Genomic DNA, 24,763 nt, shown 5'->3' on the forward strand with positions numbered 1-24,763 from the left:
GCTTTTCCGCAGTGCTGTTATTTACTAACTGGAAGGCGTGCACACACAGACCAGCTGGCTGAGAACAGGACAAAGGAAACAAGGCTCCTCCTGGCTGGCCATGACCTTTGTCTGTGGCTCTGGAAAAGCATCTCTTCTCCTGCTCTGTTGCATGGTTTTATCACATAATATAGTGGACACTTTATATTTTCTTAAAGAAAAAATACTGTATTAATAAATACGCAGACAGACATACTCAAGCATACACACATTTCTGAGCAGACATTCAATTATTGTTCAAATTTTTCTTCTATTTTCATTCACTTTCAAATAATATTTATGAAAACTACAATCTCTAAGAATAGTTTAAGATAGTTGAGAATAAAAATATATTCAGCTAAATGCTTTCAAATATTTAAACATAGTAGTGAATGTTGCATTCCTCTAGTCCACCAGCAGCTCCAAATTCAAACAGCAATTGCTTCAGCATTTACCAAGCACTGATTTCTTAAAGCCTGGGCTTACACAAAAGTCTATTTGACATTTTTCATTTTGAGCCCCATTCAGTAAGCCATAATTATGAGATTCTTTCATGTTGTCATTCTCTTACAGATACGGAGATGTAACTCATTAAACTGGGGTTGAACAGGCTGTTGTCTGGGAGGAAAAGTATCACTGACCTTCTACTAAGGACCAAAACATCAATAATTCAAGATGATTGGGAAACACTATTCAACAAGATGATTAATTTTTAAAAATAACAAACATTGCAGAACATTTTAAAATCCTATAAGAACCTTTGACAAAGCTAACAAATATGAAGTCTTTGAAATAAATTCATCTACATTACTCCTCGTTCCAGGTTAAGAAATAAAGACTGTGGTCCTCAGGACCAATTCCAGAGCCCAACCAGCAAAGCCGAGAGCAGTTAGTGCCCAGGCTGCAGCACAGGGCCATACACCATTGTAGTGGTTTAACCCAGACGGCAGCTAAACACCACACAGCCGTTCGCTCATCCTCCCCCCTCCCTCTCTGGGATGGAGGAGAGAAACGGGAAAGTAAAGCCCGTAAGTTGAGATAAAGACAGTTTATTAAGACAGGAAAATAATAATAACAATAATAATAATAACAACAATGATGATAATAATACTACTAATAATAATGTGTACAAACAAGTGATGCACAACACAATTGCTCACCACCCGCTGACCGATGCCCAGCCTAACCCCGAGCAGTCCGGCCCCTCTCCCCCAGCTAGCCACCCCTATATATTGTTTAGCATGACGTCAGATGGTATGGAATACCCCTTTGGCTAGTTTGGGTCACCTGTCCTGGGTCTGTCCCCTCCCAGCTCTTGCTGCACTGCTAGCCTGCCCGTTGGCAGGACAGAGCAAGAAGCTGAGACATCCTTGGCTTGGGGTAAACACTGCTCTGCAACAATTAAAACATCGGGGTGTTATCAGCACTCTTCTCATCCTAAGCCAAAACATAGCATTCTACCAGCTACTAGGAAGAAAATTAACTCTGTCCTAACTGAAACCAGGACAACCATGCTGCATTGTTTGTCAATATAGCCTTGAGGATTTTCTGATTTAAAATCTGTTACATTGACTGTTCCTTCTCCAGAAGTAAGCATTCAGATAAAGTCTGAATGCCAATGAGCATGCCTGAGAATATGCCAAGAGGAAAAACAAAACAAAACAAAACAAAACAAAACAAAACAAAAAAACACCAAGAAAAAATAAAAAATGCAAAACACAATTATCCACTGAGGTAGCTCCAATTTCTGCATGTTCATAAAAGTGCACAGACTCCCACACTCCATCGCCTGAGACCCCTCCATCAACGCCTCAAGAGTCCCCTCCATAGCTCATCTGCAGCCCTGGAGAATGGTCAGAGACAAGCTCCAGCCTCTGTATGTGTGTGTACAGTTTCCGGGAAAAGAGATAAGCAAACTGGTGTTTCCCATGAAGCACAGGATAAACCCTTCTGCTCAGAAGTGCTCTTATGGTTTCCATAGTGAATTTCATTTACATGAAGACACTATAAAGGTTCCCACACAAAAATGCATCTCTGGCATAACTACATTCTTTCAACTTACTTTTCCTCCCACTTGCTATAGTTCTTAGGTGAAAGGAAAATATTGACAAAAACAGGACATGAGGGGGACATAAGATAACCACAGACTGAAAAGCACGAAACCACCAAGCTCATTTACAACTTTTTTTTTTTTTTTTCCACTTAACTCTTCTTGCTAGTGGGCAGACCGAGATCAGCTACACAGGGTAAAGCACTCTAATTTATAGCCTAAGGGTTCCCGTGTTTAAAAGGAAGGAGCATGTAAGGAAATACAATGCCTTTCTAAGCCCATCTGTTCTTTGAAATATCTTCATTAAAATGGAGATTTTGACTTTTTGTCTGTGAATAACAGAAAAAGGACAAAACCTGGGTTCCGAGTATCTTCATCGGAAGACAGCTCACACAAGACACCAATGTTTCATCTCACAGAGACTGTATTTTTGCATCATGAAAAATTTTTGAGCTAATTTTTGAGGTGAAGGGCAGATGGGACTACCTCCAGTTCCTGATGATTAGCTGAATTAGTAGTAATTACGCCTCTGTTTTTAGTAGTAAGTACACCTCTGTTTTACTATGAAGCAACTGAAATCCAGCCCTGCATTTGGCTTTAGAGCACAAAAGGACTCGTACATTCCCAGAGACCTGCAGGGCAGCCATGACAGGGACTAGCACTTCAAGGAAGATGACAAGAGTTAAGCATCAGACAAGGTCCCCAGAAAGCTCTAATCTCCAGACTACAATAAAAAAGACACACTGTTTTTTCTTTGGATTAAAACGTCTTGTGCATTCAAATATTTTCATTACTATTTTAAGAAAGAAACAACTTGTTCAACAGTCAGATGGACTCTACTAAATAAACCACACATCTCAGAGCACAATACTTCTTCATACCATTTGTGAACCTAAAAAATTCCACAGAGCATAATTAAATGCATTTTTTAATTTACATATTATCAATCCTATGTTTAAATTACATAGTTGTTATGTTTATATGTAAACTGTTAGTGTTAGGTCCGAGGTTGGACTCGATGATCTTGAGGTCTCTTCCAACCTAGAAATTCTGTGATTCTGTGATTCTGTTTTAGAAGTTGTTTTGGCAGCACCTAGTATTTCCTACATGTACTAGGCCTAAGCAGCTGTTCTTCTATGTAACTTAAATAATGGCTAAAATTAAGTGATTTAGAAGACATTAATAACCTCTCTCAACTGTACGGAAGTCATGCAAACAGTTGTACAAACTGTGTAAGTGTACAAACTGCTGCACTGAAGCAGCAGCAAATTTTCCCATTACTCCTGGTATTTTTCACAAATTCCCTATAGATTAGTTTTAATAATATTAATTCTTCAGCTTTATTTGGTGCATTGGTTTATATATATATATATATATATATATATAAAAAGCATCAATAATGCATTGGCTATCTGCTAGCAGACCTTTCATTTATTTGACTTTCCTTCAATTAATGTGCAGGAATTTCAATAAACATTTTTTAACATAAAACTACAACAAACAAAGTATTATTTCAGGTAAAGGTATTCATTTTCATTTCATATATCAAGTGACTTCTGTGAAAAATAAACAAGAACTAGAACTTATTGTTTATAGAATCTTGGCAGTCTAACATATACAAAGATCAAAGCAGGACAAAGAATTCAACTAAATTTTTTTTTGGTATATTTAAATGACCATTAATTGAAAGGTAATAGAAAAAGAACTGATTTCACCAAAAGTCACTATATTGTCTAAAAAAAATATCTGTGTGGCTGTATGTTCACAAGCAGGCTCTAAACAGTTCTTTCTAATTATGCTACTGTCCACTGATGTAAATCTCTCTATAACCAGAAATAATACCATTAGAAGCACTGATGATATATGAATTACATACAGATGACAGCAGTGTAATGAAGAATTTCATTCACAGGTATATTTCAAAAGTTAGACTGTTTTTAAGGGCTCTGTTTGGCAGATTTTTCAGTCATGAGCCAAGAACTACTGATTACTTGTGTTCCATTTGCCAAATACAAAAGCTTTGTTAGTCATAACAACACCGTTGTTCCAAACAGAGAGTAATAATAATAATAAAGATCAACAAAAAAGGGAAAAAAAACACTTATCCCAGGGTTAGCTGTCCACAAGCAGTTAAGTATGACTTAGTGTGGCTTCATTTTTAATGCATGCTACAAATAAAATGACTAAAGTGTGGATTTGTGCTTTAATTTACTGTTCCGCAAACAGAAGAATACTAATTTTAAGAAACCATTCTTTATGGGATTTATACAGAAAAAAAAAAAAAAAAAGGCAAATCTTCATCTTATAGTTACGTGTGTATACTCAAAAAATGGTTTAAGAGAGCAAATGGATAACAATTTAATCAAGAGTACTTCCACATATATTTTTCTCTTTCAAACACAGATTGTCTCCTAGAGCATTATACACATGTATCACTAAGAAAGCTTTCTAAAGCAAATGCACTGTAACATATTTTAATAGTTTAAATATTAGATTTATAATTTCCTAAACTATTGAAAAATTTGTTTTACCTGTTATTAATTTTTTATTCGTTATTCTTCCTTTTATTCTAAGTATTTGCTTTTTCTTAGTTGGCATCTACAAGCCAAGCTCTGCCCTCAACAATGCAGTCACGGTTCACACTCTTAAATCGGTTGGAGCTCCACATTCATCAGGGGGTAACATTCATCCTTTTGTGTTTGCTTTTTACTTACAGACAAAAGATACAATCGTTTTCCACAGCTCAAAATGAATGAAACAAGAAGCCAATCGAAGAACCTACAGGAGTTTTTCTAAAACTGAAAACATTCATCAGTTATAATTCTTGTTCTGAATACAAGACTAAAGACCAAGCTCCAGATTTTGCTCTGGTTGTGTATATACAACATGTACAAAATACTGATGACAGGTAAGTCATACAGTGCTATAATGATTACAATTAAAGCTTTGAATATTCATTGCTTAATGTAGTTTTGAGTTCTCCGCTATTTTCTAGTAATCCACCAGAAAACACTCAAACCTGTGTGCAACATTACTTTCTATCAGCACTTCCATAAGAAGTGGAGTATTTCTTGTCAATATAAACAGGTGCATCTTTCCTCTACTTTCTGGTAATCAATAACAATTTAAGACAGCTGGTCACAGAATCTTTCCACATTGTCTTATACATAGAATTAGTTCCAAACATCTAGGAAACATGTCTTACAAATTTAGCTAATACTAATCGTGGATGTGTACAATACATGGAACATATATTGGAAAGTTCTTCTACAATAGTAGTAGTTATCTTATACATTGTCTTAAACTGGAATAATCCTAATTATTATTTTTGTTAAAGTACAATAGAGAAAAAGGTACGTTTGCTTAAACACTTATTATTCCAATATTTATTGAATTGTATCTCAAGGTATCATCTTAAAATGTAAGGCTGTTTAGTTACTTTTAGCCATTCCAACTTCTGTTACACTTAACGCAGTTATGCATAAATGCCTGTAGAACCCAAAGTATTTTGTTCAGTCATTTCCCCCAAGTGTTTTTTATTGATAAAACATAATTAGTTTTACTAAATGTGGCTGGAACACTGCTTCTGCCAAGTGAGTGAGTATTAATGTCTCACTTTTTTTTTTTTTTTTTTTTAAGCAGATGGAATTTTTGTTAAGGAACAGCTTGAATGTCACTTACATGAAAACTGTACAAGTATGACATTATTGTCACTTTTGTTGATTGTAATCATTTTTAAAAGAAGTTGAGTTGCTTACCACCATTAAAAAAATGGCCCCAGTGAAACAGAAAATGTGTGTAACGCTATTGTTAAAATGAAGGAATATGATTTTATTCACGTAGGTTCTTCCAACATAGCAAGTAAATTATCACTGTTCTACCTTCAAAATACAAGGCTGCAAAAGAATGCATCTTAATCCCAGCTGTATTATCCTCACAAAAGAATTAAAGTTACATATACGTCTTGATTTTTGTATAATACGGCAGTCTCCACTGAACTGAATTTCTGAAACATCCTTACCTTGCAGGGACAGAAAAAGATGCATTGCGTAAAGAAAGATTATGTCCATTGCCTCCCCATAATTCCTCAGCAAGATTAAATTAAGAAATCTCTCTTTCTTCATCATGGCTAATACAACAGTATTCTCCCACGCAAGAAGCACGATGCAACTTTTCAACTCCCAATACCTATCAAAATCTCTGTAAAAGACATTTATATATTTTCTGTAAGTCTTACCATTATAATCCTATTGGAGTGTAATTGCTGTGGCTAATATTCTTACCCTGTTATGAAAATGTTCAACATAAACGTGGCACTGAGTTGTTAAGATAATACATGATCATGCTGTGAGAGGGTAATACCTATACAATAGCCCTTGCCAATACCATAAATCTCTTTATTAGACAACAACCTATTACAGGAGATCTACTTAACTGTTTCCCTACTTAGAGGGCCATTTGGTGTTACAATAACAAGCTGACTTTTCACATTAGCAAGGATTAGCCAGTATAAATAATAAATCGACACTGAGTTGCTGCTCTTTTAGATATGGTAAACTTTCCTGGTGTTTAAAAAGAGAATCCAAACTAAAACACTAAAACCATGTTAGGATGAATATGTTCAGCTTAAAGTTCTGCTAACTTAAACTAACAAAACCAAACTAAAATAAAATTAAAAAAAAAATCAACTCTTGGACCAATTTATGTGGCATAATGTATTCCAGAAGAGCACATTACAGAGAGCTGCATCTGTTTTATGGAATGTGCATGCATACTGCTTTATTTCCTAGCAGCATTATAGCAAATCATCTTTAAATTTACTGAAATATTTTAAAGTAAAATGATTGCCGCCACTTTTCCAGAGATAAATAGCACAAAATTCATGTATCGTCAATTATGCTTCTTGTTCAACAAACAAAGCTCTATTGTTTTCTTCATTGAAAACGTCTCAACTTTTTTTGAAGGATCACATATTTTCACGATCCAAATCACTGTAATACAAATTATAAAACCTGCAATGCACCAGATCATTTCATTTGTGTTAAAGAAAATCACTAAAGTATTTCTGATTCTTCACATTATGTTTAAATTACTATTTGCAAATAAACTTACGTTCTGATACTCCTTGTTCTTTCTTCCCCATATTTTTCTTAAAAACTTACGCCAGCAATCCTTTCCACTGTTTGCCTGCTTACGTACAATTGTATAAAATCATCAATTATACTAGGATAGAATCATTCACCTTTTTATATTTTAAAATACAGAAAAAGCAAATTTAACTGTTAACCTTGCATCTGCAATCAGCTTGATTATGATTCATAAGACTGCTTGCATAAATAGAAAAGACTTACCTATCGCTTTTTGGCTAGCACACTGCTCTGCACAAGAGGTACTGAGCCCTTAGAGCACTGTGCTGTCTCTCTCACACTGACATGACATTTTCAGAATCAGAGAAGACAGTTTATGCAACTGAAATCTGCTTCCCGTCACACAGAGCAGCAAAACTGTTTTCTTGTACCTCTGCATGCAAGAATTGTTTTGCTCAGTTCCTTTTTACACTTTCAATAGAAAGGCACTTTTCAAAATACAAATAGGTATTTATAATGTCAGCTCTTGCTTACTAACAACTTAAATTTTTTGCCTTTTGTTGTTTACTGCTACTCATGTAGAATCTTTTTAAAAGTTCCCTTGCAGAGGATTTCTTGCCCTGAATAACAGAGAATGCACAGCAAAAGAAAATTGTACTTACTGGAAACAATTCAGCCCTGAATGCCTTGATTACTCTGATTATCTCATATACAAGCTCCCTCTGCAGGTAGTAAGGAGAATTAGCGAAAATATGTGAAAAATGTGGGTAATAGCTGGCACAGAAACCCAAATGATCAGTCATTATTTTAAAGAAATTAAAATTCCCTCAGAAATCTTTCTCAAATGTTATCAGATAAAGAGTTAATATAAAAACAGTCTTCCCCCTTCCATTCCACCGCCTGTTTTTGTCCCTCAAAGGAGCTAAGCATTCAGCTTTAGTTTTTCCTATATCAAAATACACAGGTTTCTTTATCAAAGCCACTTAAATCCTTTCAGAGGAAAAAATAAAATACAATTAATTTTTTTAAAAATCCTCTGCTTACCCAGAACCAAACAGAAATGAAAGAACCCCACAAACAAGAAAACAAATTCAACCTATCTAATGCATCTCCCTAACACAACAAAACAAACAGCAGCATACCTCCTTCTATTTACTGCTGCAAGACAAAACCCAATGCCATTGTTGGATATGATTACAAATGCACTCCACCAAAGCTTAGAAATCAGTTGAACTAAACGGTTAAGTTTATCTCAAAAATCAAAGTCTCTAATACTAAATACCAAATTATGAAGTAACAATGTAGTTTCATTTAGTTGGATGAAAACAACTTTTCTTCCAAAACACGTTACCCTACCTTAAAATATCTTAAGTTTGTTCTTTACAGAAACAAACTTTATAGACAAAAATCCCTTAAACATAAATGGGAAAAAGTTTCAATGAATGAAGCTATAAATATTAAGCAGACCAAAATTAAGTCTTCATCGTAGCTGATCATGTACCATCAAAAAAAAGAAGACATCAGGCGCTGTTAATTTTTCTTCTAACACGGAAAGAACAAAAGCACACCAGTATTTTTGTTTCTCTAATACGGCCAAATCCCTCTTGTTTACAAGCAATGTCATTAGATTTATGAAGAATACTCATAAAATAAAAAGTAAGGGTTTAATTTTTGCTGGAATAATAATTTTTTGCTGGAATAATAATCTCCAAAATACAACCTTTAAAGTTCATACTGAACAATTGGAGAAAAAAAAAAAAAAAGTAGAAACAGACTTATGATATTCTAGTAAGGTTACATGCATTACACAGGACAAATGTAGGACAAATTTGAGGCGTTCACTTCAAGACGATGATTGCTGCATACAGAGCTCTTCCTTGCTGCTGGAATATCTGTAGCAGTTGGATCCACAACCAGTTATTAGCAGATACCATTGTACACCTTCTCAAATGACGGAAAGAATGAGGAAAGAGAGAAAGCAGGAAAAAAAATCTAACATTATGGAGAGATTATCCTCTCTTCCAGCACCAGGTAAGATTATTGCCTGAAGGGCAAAAGGATTTCTTCTTATATTCGACTTCTGTCAGCCTGCAAGTCCCTTTCCTCTCTAAAACAACTTCCACTCTCATCCACTCTCCCCAGCCAGCATCACTGTGAGGCACCTTCTCTCCCTTAGCACCCCATCTTTAGCACTTTACCCAGAGAGAACCAGCCCCGCCGGCTGGCAGTCCACGTGGAAGAAATACTTACTGTGCCGAAGGAAATCACAACCACTGAAGACCTTCAATACTTAAATGCTAAATTTACCAACAAAATAGTTATGAATTGGTCTTCTGGAGGGCGTTCATGTTGTTCAAAGCAAACATGCGTCATTTCTCCTGTGAAAGCAGAGCTGTCAAATTCGGGCACCTTACGTACAGAAAGTCTAAATTAAACTTCAAAGAATGATTAAGAATGCCTGGACCAGGTGAAAATAATTATGCCTACCATAAAACAGGAATCAGGAATTTGTCAGAGAAATGCAGCATCAACAGCAGAACTTCTTCTCAGGAATCTTTTCTTAAAATGTCACTTTATTTAGAGCTGACAGTGCCTATTGCTTGGGAATTGTTTTTGAACACTGTTCATACCAGTGTAGGCTGCTATGCCATAAAAAATGACAAATATGATACAGTAAGAAAATATATAGAAAGAAAGGTGAACTACAGCCTCCTCCTGGCATGTGATCTCTCTTCACCACTGCAGCACGATTTCAGAGCAAGGCTGCCTATTTACACTGGATCCCATCAACAGCAAGGCAAGTATTACCATCAGGAACAAGGTCGGTCATCCCCTCCCTAGCTGCCAGAAACAATTTTTAACAGTAATCGGTGTTAGATTATTCTGTCATCTAGATTCAGAGCAATAATCGGTTTGAGGTGGCGACTGATATGAAAATACCAACAGAGCGCAAAAAGGAAAGCAGCAGCCTCCCCGAAACGAGTGATTTGGGATTTTATCACATCCAGAGACAACTAAATAAACAGTGGTAGCATAATTTTTAATGCACAATTCTCCAGTGATTACTTGTTTTGGTGCTACTTGACTGATATTATCTATTTTTTCAACAGTTGTAGATACAAATCTAATTGTACCTTTAAAAGATACACCTCTCTACAAAGTGTACATACGGAATGCTAGAACTGCTCCCTGTACTGATCCCACTGCAGAAAACAGCAAATAAACCTAGGAAATAGAGAGATTCCCTTCTTCATGGAGTTAATTCTTTACCGTAAAAGGTATGAGCACTCCCTACACCTGATCTGTGCATCAACGTATTCCTAATTTAAGAATTAAAATATTAAACTCACTTTTATCTGCACAGTATCAGAACTCAGGATCTTAAATAGCAGCCTTCATTCCTGCTATTTTATTCAAGCATTTGTAGCTCGTTGTGGCCAAGTAACTTATCATTAAAATATTAACATGGTATATAGAAAAAAGCATAGCATAAAAAACTCATATACATTGATCAGCATCAAGTCAATCGGCACTGTATAAAAAGGATACTGCTGTCACCCCATATTGCCATTGGGGGAAAAGGAAGCATCTCTGTTAGGTGTCAAACACATTCTAGAATGCTGTTTAAACAAAACAAATGAACAAAAGCCAAAACAGTTGTTTAAGACATATTTAATACATCAAGGGACAAAACAGACAGACCCTGACTCTACCCTATTTGTATGATGAAATGGAGTAAAAATGGACGATGAATTTCCTAGGACAAAAATCTGCACGACTTTAGAAGGAAGTATTCCTAACACTGTGTCCACGTAAGAAACCTAAGTAGCTTCTCAATAGCTCTAACTAGATTTTCTCTGAAGCTAGCTCCTTCCACTACTGAAATACAGACACCAATACTTAAATCTTTTTGTGTAAATGTTTGTGTTTATAATATGCTCCTAAGAGATTTAGAGAGAAAAAAAAAAAAAAAAAAAAAAAAAAAACACAAGACAGGCCCTATTTTTCTCAGCCCATGATCACTTGTCAAGCCATGATTAATGCTGTGCTCTGTAGAGGGAGACATTACATCTAGGCTACAACAGACCTAAATTTTACCCTAAGGCAGAAGTCTGATTTAAACATCTCTATCCAAAGTGACATTTGTCCTCTCTTTTCAACCAGTTTCCTCTGAAATTCCAGTAAACTGACTTTGTGACCTACAAATGGTCCATTGATTCTAACTTGTCGTGTTGCCTGTCCTTGTAGCAAAGTTGGTTTTGGTGACTGAATGAAGCAAGATGTTATACATTCAAGAAAAATACAGGAGCAGAGTCCATTAGGTGCTCTATTAAATGCTTGGTTGGATAACAGCGACTACAATTTACAGCTATAAGGATTCCAGCTTACACAGAAGAGCTGAAGATAAATACTGAGGTCAACATTAAAAATCAGAAAATATTTTTATATTCAGGGGTAACAATGGCCTTCATATGCTGAGGTGATGAGCAAAGATTTTTTTGTGTGTGTTACAGACAAGAACACGGGCATCGTCAGGGCCACCCTGAAAAGTAATTACATTTTATCTCTTGCCTTTCGCTCTGAAATGTCTGCTAAGGTATTTACATTTGTCTGTTACAAGAACAACAAGCTAGACAGGAGAAAAAAAAAACTAGTTGTGATCACTTATCTCAAGTAAATACTATTTCTCCAGTGAATGGTATTATTCCATCTATTTCATAAAGTCATTGTTAGATCCTCCGATTTATCTGTAACTGCTATTGTGGGAAAAAAAAATAAGACATGCTTATACCTTATAAAGAAATAGCCAAATAGAAGACCTGGACATGTAGAATAGTCAATATCCTTCTTACTGAACTTGAAAAATGGCAGCGTTTGATAATATTAAGCAATTTAGACAATGCTGGCAAGTTCCTACTAGCCAAGGTAATCTTATTTCTGGTGCTTTTCAGGGTAAATTGATTTTTTTTTTCCTCCTCTTAGCTGCTCTGATAATTGGACAAATTTATACAAGTGTGATGGGATTTTACTTAGCAGACAACACACAAAACACTCCCCAAACATGAAGTACCTTACTCATAAAAAAGCATTTTTGTTGTAATTAAGCAAACTGTATTTAAGCTTGCTTTGTGCCAGGATAACAATCAATAGCATTTTGTTGGAAACTGCACTCTACCTGCAGGTGTTAAGCATTGTGCTTGCTTCAGTCAGCCTGCAAAGTTTTTGATTATTATGCCTTTCTAAATAATTTTGGCAAATAGCATCTTAGAGTAAGTTGAATCATTACAGTACCTCATGAAAAAATCAAAAGAAAAGAAATCATGACATATGCAGATCACACAGTCTTCTAAAACCCATAAAATACTCCATTTCATACAACGATCTATATCCTGAAGATGCTACAATTCTGAATTTGAAAAAGACTTTTTTTTTTTCCATTGGAATTAGTTTCTGGTTAACTACCACTTTCGACCTAGAGAATGCTGTAAAAATGCATTAAGCAAGTGCGTTTTTGTAACTAAATCACTTACAGTAAGTGACACAATCTTCAAAATCTATGCTATAGAAACATATCTCATACACCACTGGCAAAAATAAATATAAAATTAAAAAAAAAATCAACTGAGAATCAACTTTAATCAACTTTAAGCCTGTCATCTTTCACCTTTAATATGATGAATGATTAAAAGAATATCATATTTGTTGAACCAAGACTGGAATTATTTTCACAAACAGGTACATATTCACCTTATGCCGCAAGTTACATCTGTATTCCAACAGAGCCATCTACTACTTTTATTTTCAGAACTGTTAAAAAGAAAATGCACATCTTGGAAAACTATTTAAATATTAAACATGATTGTTAAGAGTATTGAGAATGGCCTTAAAATAGCTTTTTGTTTTTCCAGTTTTCTTGACATGCAATTACAACCGTGATGGCTTAAATCTTTTACTTGTTTCAAACTGAGGGTTAAAAAAAAATAAAAGGCAGCTTTTAAGTCTAAAAGCTGCACATAAATACTTTAAAAGCTGAATATCGTGTAATTTTGAATCACATTTGTACATCACAAACATCAATCCTAAAAAATGCTTCGAAAGAGCCTGTTTAACATGACATCTCCAAGTAACACGTCTGACTATAAATTTCCCTAACCTATGCTCTAAAGTATATTGCTTTATAACTGACTGCTTGTCTACCTATGCATGAATATGATTTCAATTATACACCAGATGTAGTTTAACTTCTTCTCTTGCAGTTCACCAGGTAAAATCATTAATCACTACTTCAAGTTCTCCTTTTATCAGTCATCCCTCAGTGGGAACGCAGAGAAGACATGCAGCAATTTTTGACAAAAAATATCTGCAGGCAGTTATTGGTAGGGATTTTTCCATTAGTACAAGGCACAGCCCTATCCTTGGGAAGAGCTGTGGAAATTAGCAGTATTTTCTTACAAACAGGTCAACATTTTAGGTGGACATACGATGAGCATGGGCTTGGAAATACGTTAACTTTTTAGATCAAATTTCAGGAAAGAAGACATTTTTCTACCTTTTCAGAACGCTAAGCAATTTTTTATATTGGGTAAGTATTGCTATCTGTATGAATTTCTGACACACTATATAGAAATGTATTGTAAATTCAACTTAGGACAAATATTTTGTTTAACTAGAGACTTCTCTTTCTAACATTCACTTAAGTGAAAGTGATGGACCTTTCTAAAAGGCTGTAATTCGAGACTAGCATTTTTCTTCATCAGAACTGTTCTACTTAAGAAAAAAAAATGCCATCTTTACATACTACATTTTTAAAAACAAAAATAATCATTCAGTACACATTACTAACCATAAAACAACATGTTCTTAAGCCTATACTACCTAGTTTCTTTAAATTTTCATAAGGTGACTCCTTACTAGATACTAGAATTCCAGAGTAGTCCCCTTTCCTGGCTTTAAGCATTAAAAGCTGTAAGAGATAAATAAAACATTGAGAAAGCTTCTCAAGTGATCAAATAAGGACTAACTACGCAAACTTTGTTGTTTTTTTTTAAAGCTCTCCTCTTGCTCATTTTAAGAAGGGAAACACCCAGAAGCCTGGTGTTAATGTCTCTGCTGATTGTGAAAATTGCAGCAATAAAAACTCCAACTGCTTGACTTAAATTAAGACTTGCAAGACTACATGTGAGATCTGTATCTTTACATTAGTTTTTATAACATTTGGAAGTTTGGTTGCTTGCTTTGATGTTGGTATATTAATGAGCAGGAGAGACAAAAGCCAGAAAAAAATGTTTACTGGAAATTCTCAAGTCAAAACCTGAAGTAATTGGTTTCTTCTACCCCACATGATTCCACATCCTGATTCCCCCAACTACCAACTCCTTCAGCTATCTGAACGTCTACGCTTTTTTTGCTGTTGCCAACACATAGTAACCCAGTGATTGAAAATGGCAGCTGAAGTGCTGCTGCAGCACATTAATTTTTATCTAAGTGGTCCAATTTTGTCATCTGAATGTTGAAAATCTTCTTTCCACTACACTTTTTTTTTTTTTTTACTTCAGAGATTCGTCTAATTTGGGGTTGCCATCATATAAACTGAAGTGCAACATTTTCAAGACAATTTTTAGATTATCCCTAATAGCTGTGAGGATAATGTGCTTTCTTTACAGCACTCTGCATTCAAAGCAGACTAGTTAACAGCAACTTAAGTGTGATAATGGCAATTACATCAATATGTTCCTTTTATACCACCAAAAGGTACTACTTCAGACAGCTGAAGACATTAGGTAAATAAACTGCTGAAAATTACCTGAAAGTAATGACATGCAATTTTAGGACCACTAAACACATCTGTTTACAAAATGCCCAAATGTTCGTGTTCATTTAGGAATAACAGAAATCTATATGAATTATTTATTTAATCGCAAGGCTTTTTCACAAGGCGTACCATATATGCTCAGTTCCTTCACTAAATGAAAGGAAATTGACGCGTGAGTGAAGACATCCTACTCTAAAGACACATCACTTCCATGGTTAGAAAAGAACCCCCCCCCCGACTGTCCAATGGAGAACCAACCCCCACCAAAAAAGCCAAGCACTTCTAACAGCACAAAATACATATTTCAGTATCTGTATCATTCAACTAAAAGGTTTGGAAGGAAGGAATAGGAAACAAAGACATAGGAAGTTCTTTTATTTTCTTTTTGTTTGTTTGTTTTTGTTTGCCAGAGACACAAACCAGAATACAGTCCCTAAGATGCATCTGGTCCCTGGAAAAGGTCCCAACTTATTGATAGAGAACTGCCTTTTGTTGGCTTTTGGTTTGGGAGATTATGAATATCGATTGGCAAAGATAATAAAAGGCTAGGCCGACCACATCCCCTTGAAGACACAAGGAAATAGTAACAAATGACTTAAAAAACTGCAAATATTTAGCCATGTAAAACAACTTTAAATGTGGTACATGTTCTACCCTACCACCGAAATAGCAGTTTTGCCATATTTATTATCAAATTATTTTTACAGGGTAACACTAATTGCAAATTAAGTTATCTCGCCAAACACAACGTAACCGATGAAATGAGATTACAAGACAAACTCATTTTCACTTTACCTCAGAAGAAAAAGGAAATGGAAGCATATGCCTGGTGGGGCTCAAAACTTCTTTTGAAACTCTCCATAAAAATTTCTTACCCCAGCCTACCCATCCATTAAGGACTGAAGTGTATTTGTTTCAAAGGCTTGGAAGGGAGAGGTCTTTCATTACAAGATTTCATTTGTTTCCCGAAGTCATTAGCTGGTCTTCCCTATTCAGTCCCCCAGCTCAGCAGCGTGCAGGCCAGCCCCAAAGCAGGAGAGCGGCAGAAAAGGCTTTCTAAATCCTCCAACAGGCAGCAGACATCAGAAACCATGCAACAGTGCCTGTCATAAAAGGTCACTTTTTTTTCCCCCTGGAACGAGCCATTAATCAATAGATCTAATTGTCTGAGCGCTTGCAAGGGCTCTGCAGCGGCCGGACCTTGTTTTTCACTCACATAATTGCAAAACAGCGAAAGTTCAGCAACATAACCCACATCCACCTCCCCATTTTGCCCCTTTTGAATTCCTACTGCCCTTTGGGCCTCTGCTGGGAAGCAAATGGAAGACGAGCCGAAGTTTTCTCAATTGAGTCGGAGCTGAGCACCCTTTGATATGCTAATACCCCCCCTTCAAACGGTAAGAATTCACTCTTGCATTAATTCCAACAATTTGGGCAGAATGATGCGAAATGGCACCTCTTTTAGCGGCGGGTAACAAAGGAAGGGGAGCCGAGGGGAGCGAGGAGCTGCCCGTTGGCTCCGCAGGACCCCTTCGCGGCGCTCAGGGCACCTCCCGGCGGAACGCAGCACCTGAGCGTCGACACAGCCCCGCTCCGCGCCCGAGCCCCAGCAGGGCTGAGCGCAGACTAACAACAAGATGTTATTTTTAGAGCCAGACACAGCAACGGTGCCTCTTGACACTCTCTGTTTTCTGTCTCCAGATGGCCCCAGATTTCTCTACACGCGAAAATAAATAGAAAATTTTAAATGAAAAAAAAAAAAAAAAAAAGTTGCTCTCGCTCCACATCCGACAAAGGGCGATTTATTCCTCCTCCCGCTGCCAGCCCCCCGCGGGGGCTCGGCTGGGCCGCACGCACACGCCGGCAACAGGTCGCTATTCCCCCGGCCGTCACAACTTTCCCCCCCGCGCCCGGGGCCTGCTCGGGGGCCGGGGGCCCCGCGGCCCCCCCCCCGGGCCGGGCTCGGCCGCTGCGGGCCGGGCTCGGAGCCGCCGCGGCTGCCGCAGGGCCCGCGGGCGGGCGAGGAAAGGCCAGGGGGGCGCTGCGGGAGCCCCCGGCCCAGGGCCGAGCGGCCGGAGGGGGCGAGCCCGGGCGGCGCTGCGGGGCCTCGCTGCTCGCAGCCGGGGCCTCGCCGAGGGGCGCGTTCCACCCCCGCCCCCCCCAGCGCCTTCCTCATCCTCAGGCAGCGGGGCCGGGAGCTGGGTGGCGGCCCCTGGGGGGTGCGTGCTGAGTGCCAGGGGCGGGGGGAGCGGCCCCCCGAGCAGCAGCCAGCCGAGCAGCCCCGGAGCCAGGTCGGCGCTTCCCCGCAGCGCCAGAAGGAGCGAGCGGAGGAGAGAGCAGCAGCAGCGCGGAGCCCCGCTTACCTCTGTCTGCGAGCCGAAGGCGGGCCGGGAGCCCTCGCCCCGGTGGGCACAGGGAGGAGGGATTTAGTCCCGGGGCGGCGGCGGAGCGCGGTTGGGGCTGGGTGCCGGTGGGGCAGCGGGAGGCGGCCGGCTCTGCGGCGCGGCACGGCTTGGCTCGGCGGGCTGGGGCAGCGCGCAGCGGGCGGCGGCTTCTCCTCGGCGCAGCCAGCCGGCAGGCTTCTCCGGGGCTAAGTCAACATTTTCCTGCGGTTTCCGACGCTCCGCTCCGCACGAAACGCACGATGCAGCCAGGCTCCCGCACGCAGGCGATGAAAAAAAATTAAATTAAATAATAATAATAAAAAAAAAAAAAAAAAAAAAAAAAAAAAAAAAAAAGAAATGGAAGGGGCGAAGGGCGCAGCGTGCTGTATGTACCCAGCCTTTGGAGTCCTTTCTAGGCAGCGATCAGACGGGAAACCGAGGCGACGCCAGCAGCGGGAGTAGCGGGGAACAACTCAAAAATTTTACAACGCGCCCCCCCCTCCTGTGTCTCTGTCGTTCGCAGCGACCTGATTTACATCTCCCCGGATGACATTCCGGCCTCCGGCACGGCTCGGCTCGGCTCCGCGTTATTTCCCCTCGTCCTCTGGGTGCTCCTGCCCCGCCGGCGGCCGGAGAGCAGGCGCTGAGCGAGTAAGGCGCGCAGCGATGGGAAAAACGCAATACATACACACCAGGAAAAAAAAAAAAATCCCAATGAATCGTATCGCAGCCTCCTTTTTGCTCATGCACCTCTCCGTGTGTGACTGGGGATTGCGAAGTCCTGACACGGACTCTCCGGCGGCGCTGAACTGGAGTCACCTCCAGCCTCCTCCCCCTCCAATCTCCACCCCCTCTCTCCGCGCTCCCCACCCCTGGGCTCAGCTAATCATATAAACATATTATCACGTAGAGCAGAACCGGCGAAGGACGAAAATCTCTCCCTTCCTGCTTTCCCCCCCCCCCCCCCTCGTTATTTTTCTTCCCTCCTCCTTTCTCCTAGCCGGGGGGTGAAGGCTAGCACCGAGCGGGCGGCCACTCGCCACCGGTGGCCGGGCGAGCATCGGTCGCCCCCGGCCCCGAGGGGCGCAGAGCCACCGCGGAGCCTCCCCGGGGCTCGGGTCTGGGGCCCTGGGGCCTGCCGGTCCCCCCCCTCCCCCTCCGCCTCCCCCGGCTGCTGCTGGCGCGCTGAAGGCCGGCAGGCGTCTCCGCGGCACTTTCTCCTTGGCCGTACCCTGGCTGCTTCCCTTCAGCCCAAAGTTGCGCTGCGGGCCCCACTCGGCCGTCCCCAGGAGCGGTGAATTCACCGGGGGACGCCCCCCGGAGACCCCACGGTTAGCGCCCGGTGGCGGCCATCGGCACGGAGGAGAGAGGGACACCGCGAGGGGCAGGGCAGCTCCCTGGGCAGCGGGGCGGGGAGCCCTGGCTGGCTCACGGCTCGGCTGCGGAACGCAGGCTGCAAGCGCTGGTGCTTTCCTGCCTAAAACCCCGTCCTAGAAAGGGGAGGTTGGGATTGTGGCGGGGGGTTTGTTTTCCTCCGGGTTGCTGCGAAACAGCGAGGATCCGCTCTGACCTTTCGGGATGGGCGCGATGCGCAGCTCCCAAGGTCAGGGAGCAGCGGCTGGGGGCAGCTCCGCGTGGCCAGGGATACGGGCCCACGGAGAGACCTGGGGGACACGAGCCCACGGGAGAACCTGGGGGGGTCTCTTGCAGCTGGCAGTGCCCACCGAGGGCTGCTCCGGGCGGTGGCCAGAGGGGGAAACGGAGGCACAGCCGAAGATCAAAGCAGCACAAACCTGCCCTGATAATCCCACCACTTTTTTTTTTTCTTTTTTTTTTTTAAACTATTCCCTTCCTTTTCTAGCTGCAGCAGTGAAATAAAAACCCTCTCAATTGCATCTGCCCACAGAATCGCTGGCACAAGGCAGGACCACTCAGGGCTTGTTAAACTCTCAGGTCCAAAGCATATTGACAATTCAGCTTAAAACACCCACGCCACGCCAGGAAACCTGGGTCGTTACCTTTGTCAATGGTAAAGGTTTATTTTTTAACTTAATCATTTGGATTCTGCTGCATACCTATGCAATTAGTGCTCCTGTTAAGAAAATTTTAACGTGTATTAAGAGAAACATGACATTAAAAGGAAACCGGATCAGTAAGACCTTGCTACATGAGGTAGTAAGAATCATAGGACTGGTCCGGGGCTCTTCAAAACCACAGCGATTTTTCAACGGTGCTAGCAATAATCCCAGGGACTAATAACTAAAAGTCACTGACACATGGACATGCCATGGCCATGCTGGCCTTCCTCCATCTTCTTCCATCCACAGCACCTGCTGGGCAGTGGAGGAGCAGTCTCAGGCATTTAGGGCCAAAGAAGATACTCACTCGTAGTGAGAGCATCTTCCCAAGGCCAGTTTCAGCTCAGTATGGGAGGACAGAAGATCATGTATGTGTCTGTGTGATATTTTTATACCTACTATGTATAGCTAAAAGTAAAATATGTGGGTTATAGTGAGTGCAAAATGCAGCAGAAGAGGTTTTCTGTATTTTCCCCCCCCTTTTTTTTTTAAGTCCCTGGTACATCCCCAGTATAGCTGTTTGCCCCGTCTTGCTAAAAATATCCATATAGTTATCTTTATAGAATCCTAAATAACTCCTTCCATATTTCCAATTGGAATTCAATCATAAAGTCATTTTCATGTAGTTTTTAGAAACATTTTCATTAAGAGGATTGGGTGCATCTGTTACAGAGACACTCTTAAAAAGGGAATCATAGAAATGTAAAAATATACATATTGATTGGCTACTTTTTTACCCTAGTTTTAATATATATCAATAGCACATCCTACTTTTTGTCAAATGAATGTAACTACAGATAAGCCTTTTGCTTAGTTGATGAGAACAGGACACAGGACTTAGCCACAGAACAGTCAAGAACACAACAAAAATTATTTGAGGTTGGCAGTTTTCCTTGGAGAGGAGGTGAGAGAGAGGAGCTCTTCCATTTGGAGCAAAAAAAAAGTCCACTGGTTTCTGTAAGATTTTTTAAACCCCCCCCCCCCCCAAAAAAAAAAAAAAAAAAAAAGTTGAAAATAACTGCAGAATTGGGTCTTGTGTCAATATTTGATGAAGTTGAAGGGTATTCTCCTATATGGACTCAACTGCAGGACTAAAGTTTATTTTCCCCCATTTTCATCAAAAACACCTGGAAGCATATTTATTTCTAAATGAAAAAAAAAAAATTACAACTCTAAGCTGTAAAAGTGAGTTTTAAGCAACTAGTAAAAATGTTAGATAGAGACAGCATTTGTTTCAAAAGCACATGCTTCCATGAATTCTCATTAAATCCAGACTAGGATATAAGAATACCTGGCAGAAGTGTATATCCTTTTGGCAAGTAAAATAATACTATTCAAGCAATTAATTTGACTCCATATGAATCTGCATCTGTTTCTTTAAAATAGGAAAATTGTATACACATACACCCCTAGCAGACTTGAATCTGATCCTTTGTTTTTCACTTGGCCACAACTATTCCCAGATTTGAATATTAAGATTAAAAAAATAATAATAAAATAAAATTATAACAAGTCAAGTCTCTTCTCACCATCAAAACTGCCTATTATTTGCTTTTTGCTGTATCCCTATAAAATATGTACCTCATTCCATTTGGACTCCACGAGTAAATACAGACAAGTACATTTTCCTTAAAATCTTGCTTTGCTGCAACATCACAAAATATCTAGCTTGAAAACACTAAAAGAAATGTTATCCTCCTAGCAAAATCATTCAATACTGTTTATCTACCCCTTTCACTAACATTAAATTTTGTGATGTTCCAGGTTCAGCTATATATTCTGTGTGCATTGCTCTCAAATCACTTTGGTGAAACTGCTGGATAGTGTCCTTGAAAAAATAAAAGCAAATTTAGAGTGATTTTTGAAATAAGCACAAGGGCTGTGTGTCAGTTAGCATTTCTAGGGACTATCTCTAGGACAGTAACAACTGGAAGAGATTTAACAGTCTACTTTCTACGTGGAGAAGGTGCATATGAGAAAGATGATGTAACTTGTGGCAAAACATAGCCAAATTATGATGTCTACAAATATGATCCTGTTGACTCCATTAGAGGTTTTGTTTGTTTGTTTCCATAGAAGTGCAGCTTACATATGCTTGTTCTTAAAAGGATGATTTAAAAATGTTTGAACATCTTGATAAATAATTTTTTGTATTGCCTAAAGAGTCAGTCGTCCCATGGGAAATGGTTTACAGAGATTTTATGCAACCTATTTTTATATTACTGGAGTTTTATGAAATGATTGAACTTTAAATACTAGCAACTGACATTTCCTCCTACCTGTGTATACTCTTGTGAATAACATATCAATGAACGTATAATTAGATGTAATGTTAGCAAAGACTGACAGAGAGGTTGTATATGTGTAATACATTAGCAACAGCTAAAATTGGTGTAATATAAAGACGTGGTTTAATTTGTCACACGATAAAGTAACAAACTATCATATGATCTTACCATTTGAACTAAAAACTGAAAGAGCCAAATTTTGATCGTTTCATTTAGAAAAAAAAAAAAAAAAAAAAAAAGGACAATTATTTTTGCAGACAAATTTATAAAAACAAAGTGCAAATGATATAAACCATAATAGGAAATATCTAATGTAGTGTCTTAAAACTTTGGAAATATATCTTTACAATTACTGGTCTTTTAAACTAAGTAATTGATTTAAGTGTCACTTGGGGAAAAAAAAAAAAAAATTAAAGTCATCAATAAAGTGAATTCTGCAGATGTTCCTAACAAATAAATGTAATATGAATTTGCATTATACATAGTTTACTTCAGTAATCAATTTTAATGACTTATAATCTATATCAATATTTAAGAAATGACAAAATCATTGACTTACTCATAACACTTGCTAATTGTTTTTAAAAAATAAATTCTACACATGACTAAGGAAACACCCATTTCCATTTGCTTTATGTTAAATCAACATCTAACCACTCACGGTGATTTCATTCAAAGAAAACAGAAGGAACACATTAGCTGTGTGGTTAAAGAGATTGATGGGCTTCAAACATCTTAACCATGGATGTTTTTTTCCAACTGTAGAAACTCATGTTTTTAATTTAAATAGCTTCAAGAAAATTAAGATTGTTTTATTCAACAAAGCTGTTGTTTCTTGTTTCTTAGATAGAAATTAATTTAATTTTGTTTAATTAAGTAATATTAGAAACAACCTTGTTCAGAGAAAATGCGGCTATGAAACAAAGCATGTGTATTCCATATTAACTAGGTATTCTGAAACATGATTTTTGTATCACATTAAGAAATAAGAAGACATCAATAAGATTTTTAACAGTGAACTTGGAAGCATGTTTTTATGTTCATTACAGTTGTCTCTCTACTTTCTGAAAAGTGAATGTAGGGGAGCAATGGAGCTGTGTTATTGATGAAGTACATGATGAAGTACTGTGGGCTTTGGGTATTTATGGGTGTGTGCTGGGGAGAAGAGTTTACAGTTTAATTGTACAGGCATTTATAAAGCCCAGAGTTTTTGAGATTGAGCTGTTAGGAGTCACGTAGAAGAACACTTTTAAAAAGAGACAAGCACAATTCCCTGTTTTCATATGAAAAGCTCAGTACAGAAGCTGAAACAATGATGCCAGAAAAGGAACTACAGTGATGAGCTTTGGAGAAAGAGATATGTCATGAGATCCCAATTCTCCAAATAGTCTTGCACATTTCTAGGTTCCCTTTTCTCCAGCTGCTATATCTGCCTAGGCATTATTTCTGCATTCAGGCAGCAAATAGCTGCTTTTTTTTTTTTTTTTTTTTTTTTTTTTTTTTAAGGAAAGAAGCAAGGCCCAAAAAATAGTAAGAAATTAAATATATTTTTCTATTTAAAATAAATGTAATTTTGCCTGGCAGGTAGGGAGACCCTTCTCCTTCTCTCCTCCTCCCCCTTTCAATTTGCTATGACTTTGCTAAATCTTTGTATCTCTTTCAGCCACTAATCTGCAGTCAAAGGAATGCCCCATGTCTCAGATTGGCAAGTGTGGCAATCACTGCGTATTCTCATCACCTCTTTGCCTTGTTACCCTACTGCTTGATATAGCAGAGCAGAAAGATTTGAAACAGAATAGGGGAAGAACTGTCTGTCTATGCCAAACCCCTCTACCTCTTATAATTTGCTTTATCAAACTCCAGCTGTGGATCTAAAGCTTATATCCATTATGGAGTGCTTTTAACTATAATATTACCTAGTGTAGCTGGACACTCTCTTCCGTTGATGTGTGTCACAAAATGAAAGGTGATGCAAGAAAGATGAACAAAGCATAGAGAATTCAAAGGCAAACCATTATATTTGCAATTATGAATCCATGAAGGCTTTTCTGTTCTTACCCAAGAACCTAGGTATTATTAAATTCCATGTTACTGACAGCATAGGCCAAGATTTGTAGAGATACTTGTCTTTATCTGCACAGTTTTACAAACCCGTAAGGATTCAGAAAACTATGTTTAGGGTATGGTTAAACTTACTTTTTTGAGAAGTTATGGGATAAAATACATCAAATTCTTGGACCACCGAGCAGAACTCAGGCCTTCCCATTCCAATTGACTGCCCAGATCATTAAGCTACAGTCGTGTTCCCTCTGGTGCTCTTGCATTCTGGCCCAGTGAATCCTGAATTGTTTTCTGCTTGGTGCACAACTTTAACAGGAGAAGTGGAGAGTATCTCCATCTGCAATCGAACTGTGGGTTAGAGAACTCTTTAGCCGGAGAGATACATTTGAGTCCCTTCAGGCAGGGGAGAGAACTGATCCTGTTTCGCACACCAGAGAAGTCTCCAATTGCCAGTTGTAAAATAAAGCTACAAATTTAAAAGAAAGTGGTGATTACTGATGAGTTTAGTGACAGGATAACTGTGTTTGTGTGTTCCAGGTTCTCTTCGAGCATGACTATCACCTTTAGCTGCTCAGTTTTGTTTCGCAGCCTTAGCAATGTTGTAGGCGCAGAGCTCTTTAGCCTGGTTTGTCTTGACTGAAGTAGTATTAGGCATGAGGAGTGTTACAGCTCTAAATTTTAGTAAAAAGACATGGAAGTGTCTACTGAACAGCATTGAAGCAGAGGATTTCTTAAACTTAAGGGCCTAAATTCCTTCCATGTTTCTTCTTAAGAGCCTAGTTGTTGGAATTCTATACCACACCAAATGAAAATCTGGTCCACAATCACAATAATCAAGTTCAGAGATATGGTAAAAGGTTAGGAACACGAAAGTACAGGGTGTTCAGGATCAATCGCAAAAAGAAAAGAACCTCCTACTGTGTCATCCCCATGCCATGATTGCAACTTTCAAAGCTCCTTACAGGAACCGAGAGCCATATATAT

General features: G+C 39.0%; 1 protein-coding gene and 2 long non-coding RNA genes across 18 annotated transcripts in view; 1 reads left to right on the top strand and 2 right to left on the bottom strand.

Annotated features, from left to right (window-relative positions):
- The window catches only part of ADGRL2 (adhesion G protein-coupled receptor L2), a 157,868-nt gene extending 139,940 nt beyond the window's left edge, over window positions 1-17,928 (bottom strand). For 13 of the 15 annotated variants that reach the window (XM_084527864.1, XM_084527875.1, XM_084527873.1 and 10 more), the window contains exon 1: window positions 17,332-17,928. The gene's annotated coding sequence lies outside the window, so the exon portion shown is untranslated. Of the gene's footprint in view, window positions 1-7,419; window positions 7,441-17,331 lie in introns of those variants that run through there. The other 2 variants (XM_084527861.1, XM_084527870.1) reach the window with 2 other exon arrangements.
- On the top strand, window positions 16,469-18,028 carry LOC311440689. Its single transcript, XR_014695545.1, has 2 exons — window positions 16,469-17,373; window positions 17,876-18,028. It is a non-coding gene; the product is annotated as an uncharacterized lncRNA (long non-coding RNA).
- Window positions 18,029-22,203: 4,175 nt separating this feature from the next.
- LOC311440687 overlaps window positions 22,204-24,763 on the bottom strand; it is a 231,394-nt gene continuing 228,834 nt past the window's right edge. For both annotated transcript variants that reach the window (XR_014695542.1, XR_014695543.1), the window contains exon 4: window positions 22,204-24,245. This is a non-coding gene — a long non-coding RNA (uncharacterized lncRNA). The remainder of the gene's footprint in view (window positions 24,246-24,763) is intronic.

Source organism: Aythya ferina (assembly GCF_964211825.1).
Source record: "Aythya ferina genome assembly, chromosome: 8".
In the NCBI taxonomy this organism is placed as follows: domain Eukaryota; kingdom Metazoa; phylum Chordata; class Aves; order Anseriformes; family Anatidae; genus Aythya; species Aythya ferina.